The sequence below is a fragment of the Neoarius graeffei genome, chromosome 15, assembly GCF_027579695.1.
Source record: "Neoarius graeffei isolate fNeoGra1 chromosome 15, fNeoGra1.pri, whole genome shotgun sequence".
Lineage (NCBI taxonomy): Eukaryota > Metazoa > Chordata > Actinopteri > Siluriformes > Ariidae > Neoarius > Neoarius graeffei.
This window is the reverse complement of record NC_083583.1, coordinates 3,620,814-3,626,813: the sequence shown is the minus strand read 5'-3', so window position 1 is coordinate 3,626,813 and position 6,000 is coordinate 3,620,814.

The window sequence follows — 6,000 nt, the reverse complement described above, 5'->3', positions numbered from 1 at the left end:
CTTTTGGCTCAGCTCCTTCTTCACCACGACGGACCGGTAAAGCGACCACATCACTGCGGAGGCTGCACCGATCCGCCTGTCGATCTCACGCTCCATCCTTCCCTCACTCGTGAACAAGATCCCAAGATACTTAAACTCCTCCACTTGAGGCAGGACTTCTCCACCAACCTGGAGAGGGCAAGCCACCCTTTTCCGGTCAAGAACCATGGCCTCGGACTTGGAGGTGCTGATTCTCATCCCAGCCGCTTCACACTCGACTGCAAACCGCCCTAGTGCATGCTGAAGGTCCTGGTTTGAAGAAGCCAACAGGACAACATCATCCGCAAAAAGCAGAGATGAAATCCTGTGGTTCCCAAACAGGATTCCTTCCGGCCCCTGGCTGCGCCTAGAAATTCTGTCCATAAAAATTATGAACAGAACGGTGACAAAGGGCAGCCCTGCCAGAGTCCAACATGCACTGGGAACAGGTCTGACTTACTGCCGGCAATGCGAACCAGACTCCTGCTCCGTTCGTACAGGGACCGGACAGCCCTTAGCAAAGAGCCCTGAACCCCATACTCCCGAAGCACCCCCCACAGAATACCACGGGGGACACGGTCGAATGCCTTCTCCAGATCCACAAAGCACATGTGGACTGGTTGGGCAAACTCCCATGAACCCTCGAGCACCCTATGAAGGGTATAGAGCTGGTCCAGTGTTCCGCGACCAGGACGAAAACCGCATTGTTCCTCCTGGATCCGAGGTTCAACTATTGGTCGAATTCTCCTCTCCAGTACCCTGGAGTAAACTTTCCCTGGGAGGCTGAGAAGTGTGATTTCCCTATAATTGGAGCACACTCTCCGGTCCCCTTTCTTAAAAAGAGGGACCACCACCCCAGTCTGCCACTCCAGAGGCACTGTCCCCGACCGCCACGCGATGTTGCAGAGGCGTGTCAACCAAGACAGCCCCACAACATCCAGAGACTTGAGATACTCAGGGTGGATCTCATCCACCCCCGGTGCCTTGCCACCGAGGAGCTTGCAAACCACCTCAGTGACTTCGGCTTGGGTAATGGACGAGTCCACCTCTGAGTCATCAGCCTCAGTCTCCTCAGTGGGAAGACATGACGGTGGGATTGAGGAGATCCTCAAAGTATTCCTTCCACCGCCCGACAATGTCCCCAGTCGAGGTCAACAGCTCCCCACCCGCACTGTAAACAGTGTTGGCAGAGTACTGCTTCCCCCTCCTGAGGCGCCGGATGGTTTGCCAGAATTTCTTCGAGGCCGACCAATAGTCCTTCTCCATGGCCTCCCCGAACTCCTCCCAGTTCCAAGTTTTTGCCTCCGCAACTGCCCGAGCTGCAGCACGCCTGGCCTGCCAATACCCGTCGGCTGCCTCAGGAGTCCCAGAGGTCAACATGGCCCGATAGGACTCCTTCTTCAGCTTGATGGCATCCCTTACTTCCGGTGTCCACCACCGGGTTCGGGGATTGCCGCCACGACAGGCACCGGAGACCTTGCGGCCACAGCTCCGAACAGCTGCGTCAACAATGGAGGTAGAGAACATGGTCCACTCAGACTCAATGTCCCCCGCCTCCCTCGGAAGCTGGGAAAAGCTCTCCCGGAGGTGGGAGTTAAAGACCTCCCCAACAGAGTGCTCGGCCAGACGTTCCCAGCAGACCCTCACCATACGTTTGGGCCTGCCAGGTCTGTCCAGCTTCCTCCTCCACCAGCGGATCCAACTCACCACCAGGTGGTGATCAGTTGACAGCTCAGCCCCTCTCTTCACCCGAGTGTCCAAGACATAGGGCCGGAGATCAGATGAAACGACTACAAAGTCGATCATCGACCTCCGACCTAAGGTGTCCTGGTGCCATGTGCACTTATGGACACCCCTATGCTCGAACATGGTGTTCGTTATGGACAAACTGTGACTAGCACAGAAGTCCAATAACAAAACACCACTCGAGTTCAGATCGGGGAGGCCGTTCCTCCCAACCACGCCCCTCCAGGTGTCACTGTCGTCGCCCATGTGAGCATTGAAGTCCCCCAGTAGCACAATGGAGTCCCCAGTCTGAGCACCCCTCATTACCTCTCCCAGGGAGTCCAAGAAGGCCGGATACTCTATACTGCTATTTGGCCCGTAGGCACAAACAACAGCAAGAGCCCTCTCCCCAATCCGAAGGCGCAGAGAGGCGACCCTCTCGTTCACTGGGGTAAACTCCAACACATGGCGGCTGAGCTGGGGAGCTATAAGCAAGCCCACACCAGCCCGCCGCCGCTCACCACGGGTGACTCCAGAGAAGTGGAAAGTCCAGCCCCTCTCGAGGAGCTGGGTTCCAGAGCCCAAGCTGTGCGTGGAGGTGAGCCCAACTATCTCTAGCCGGTACCTCTCAACCTCCCGCACAAGCTCAGGCTCTTTCCCCCCCAGCGAAGTGACATTCCATGTCCCAACAGCCAGCCGCTGTGTCCGGGGATCAGGTCGTCGAGGCCCCTGCCTTTGGCTGCCACCCAATCCACACTGCACCAAACCCCTACTGCTACCTCTGTGGGTGGTGAACCCACAGGAGGTCGGGCCCACGTCACCTCTTCGGGCTGAGCCCGGCCGGGCCCCATGGGCAAAGGCCCAGCCACCAAGCGCTCGCATACGAGCCCCAACCCCGGGCCTGGCTCCAGGGTGGGGCCCTGGCTGCGTTCTACCGGGCAACGTCACGGTCCTGGATCTTTTCTCCATAGGGGGTTTTTGGTGAACTGCTCTTGGTCTGGCCTGTCACCTAGGACCTGTCTGCCTTGGGAAACCCTAACTGGGGCATAATGCCCCCGACAACATAGCTCCTAGGATCATTCAAGCACACAAACCCCTCCACCACAATAAGGTGGCAGTTCTAGGAGGGGTGCTTGTTCAAGTTCAGTTACACAAATTGAAACGTAGCGATTTTCTATGCTATGGAAAGTCCGCACTATAATGACAGGCGTACTAACACCTGCGCGCTTCGACAGCGCATTGATATCTGAGCTCCGTATCAATGCACTGTCGAAGCGCGCAGAAGGTGTTAGTACGCCTGTCATTATAGTGCGGACTTTCCCTAGCATAGAAAATCGCTACGTTTCAATTTGTGTAACTGAACTTGTTTCATATCACTGGTCATATAAACCTATGTAAACAGGAAAAACGCGGAAGAGTTTGGTCGCATCTAACTACAGCCCCAAAAAATACCGTTGGCCATACTGAGCCTAGCTACATTGCTAACAGGAGTGACAGACCGTCTGACTGCGTCTGACTGACTGGGAGGTCGCGCAAAGCTCGGATAGGTACGGAGCAGCTCGTCTCAATTCAGGTAAGAGCATATTTCATTATGGAAATACGGTGGACTGTTCCTTTAAGAGGATAGTGCGACTGTTTTGCCGCATGCCTTGTGTTATAGGTCTGAATCTTATCCACTTGATAGTGAAAAAAGTTTGGAATACAGAAGGCAACAATTCATTATGAAATTTTTAAATGAAAATGGCAATGAGGAAGGTGACTAGATCATGAAATTGAATTAATTCTATAAACTTGAATAGAGAGCGAGAATGTTGGTCAAAGCTTGAAAATGTAATCACACGGACAGGTTTTTTTTTTTTTTTTACAAAATGAATATTGGATTAACTGTGGACTCATAAGTATTTCCCCAAGCAAATTTATTTTTTGACAGCTGCCAAACGTAGCGCGTTACCATGACAACATCTGTACATAAATACAACCATTCACTATCAGAGTTTGCACTGTACAGTATCACTGCTGAATCCCATTCGCTCCAGGTTTCCAGATTTGATCCTGAGCTTGGGTTAGTCTCTGGGTGGGTTTCCTCCAGGTTCTCTGGTTTCCTCCCAGTAGGTGTATTAGTTATCGCCATGCACACAGTGTTTCTGGAACTGACTCACCACCATCATGACCAGAATGATGAATAAGTTCAAGTGCAAGCTTCCATATCGTCATCCTCTGATAACCTGCATGCAACTTCCATTATGTTGTGACATCACAAGGTGAGCTTATACATAACCCCGCCCCAAATCAGTTTTATATCATTGGCGGGATTGAGAAAGTGTCTTTCAGGTTTCATTTTGTTCCTATTTCGCACACATTTCACTATTTTATAGTGCAATGTAAATCCATACTTCTACATTAAAGTAACTTTTCTTTCTTGGAACATTCACCCATCAGGATGGACACCGGAGTTAATAAAAGAATGTTGTTTAACAACCACTAAAGACAAGATTGTGTCCGTCTTAGTGGTGTTTCATTTGGAAAAAATCTCATATTTTTGTCTTCCTTCCTGTTGCTCCCTACAGACTGTAGTGCACTTCATACAGGGAATAGTAAATGATTTCAAACACAGCAACAGTTTGAAATAGAAAAATGTCAATTTAGCAAATATGTGTTAACAATCTTGAGCCAGAAGATCCAAATCTACCATGTCTTGCAAAAGTATTCATCCCCCTTGGTGTTTGTCCTGTTTTTTCACATTACAAGCTGGAATTAAAATGGATTTTTGGAGGGTTATAACCATTTGATTTACACAACATGCCGACCACTTTAAATGTGCACATTGTTTTTTTTAATTATTGTGGCACAAGCAATAATTAAGATGAAAAAAAAACCCAGAAATCTAGTGTGTATAAGCATTCACCCCCTTTTGTATGAAACCCCTAAATAAGAGCTGCTCCAACCAATTCACTTCATAAGTCACGTAATTAGTTGATTAAGATCACCTGTGTGCAATCAAAGTGTCACATGATCTGTCACATGATGTCTGTATAACTCACCCTGTTCTGGAAGGACCCTGACTCTGCAACACTACTAAGCAAGCAACATGAAAACCAAGGAGCCTCCAAACAGGTCAGAGACAAAGTTGTGGAGAAGTATAGATCAGGGTTGGGTTATAAAAAAAATCCCAAAGTTTGAATATCCCACAGAGCTCCATTAAATCCATTATAGCAAAATGGAAAGAATATGGCCACTACAAACCTGACAAGAGAAGGCCCTGCCCACCAAAACTCACAGACCGGGCAAGGAGGGCATTAATCAGAGATGCAACAAAGACACCCAAGAGAATGCTGAAGGAGCTGCAAAGATCCACAGTGGAGATGGGAGTATCTGTCCATAGGGCCACTTTAAGCCGTACACTCCACAGGGCGGGGCTTTATGGAAGAGTGGCCAGAAAAAAAAGTCATTACTTAAAGGAAACATGTTTGGACTTTGCCCAACAGCATGTGGCAGACTCCCCAAACACATGGAAGAAGATTCTCTTTTCAAATGAGACAAAAATTGAACTTTTTGGCCATCATGGGAAATGCCATGTGTGGCACAAACCCAGCACTCTGAGAACACCATTCCTACAGGGAAGCATGGTGGTGGCAGCATCATGCTGTGGGGATGTTTTTCTTTTGCAGGGACAGGAAAGCTGGTCAGGACTGAAGGAAAGACGGATGGCACTAAATACAGGGCAATTCTGGAGGAAAACTTGTTTGAGTCGGTCAGAGGTTTGAGACTGGGACGAAGGTTCATGTTCCAGCAGGACAATGACCCTAAATATACTGCTAAAGCTACGCTGGAGTGGTTTAAAGGGAAACATTTAAATGTCTTGGAATGGCCTAATCAAAGCCCAGACTTCAATCCAATTGAGAATCTGTGGCATAACTTGAAGATTGTTGTCAAGTCAAGTTTATTTGTATAGCGCTTTTAACAATAAACATTGTTGCAAAGCAGCTTTACAGAATTTGAACGACTTAAAACTCCACACAGAGAGACCCCCATCAGCTGTGAGCCTCGAACCCAGAACCTTCTTGCTGTGAGGCAACAGCGATAAAAGCACCACCGTGCCACCTGACTTCATTTTATTTTAGTTTAATTTTATTAACCTTCATTAGTACACGGGCAGCATGGTGGTGTAGTGGTTAGCATGATCGCCTCACAGCAAGAAGGTTCCGGGTTTGAACCCAGCGGCCGGCGGGGGCCTTTCTGTGCGGAGTTTGCATGTTC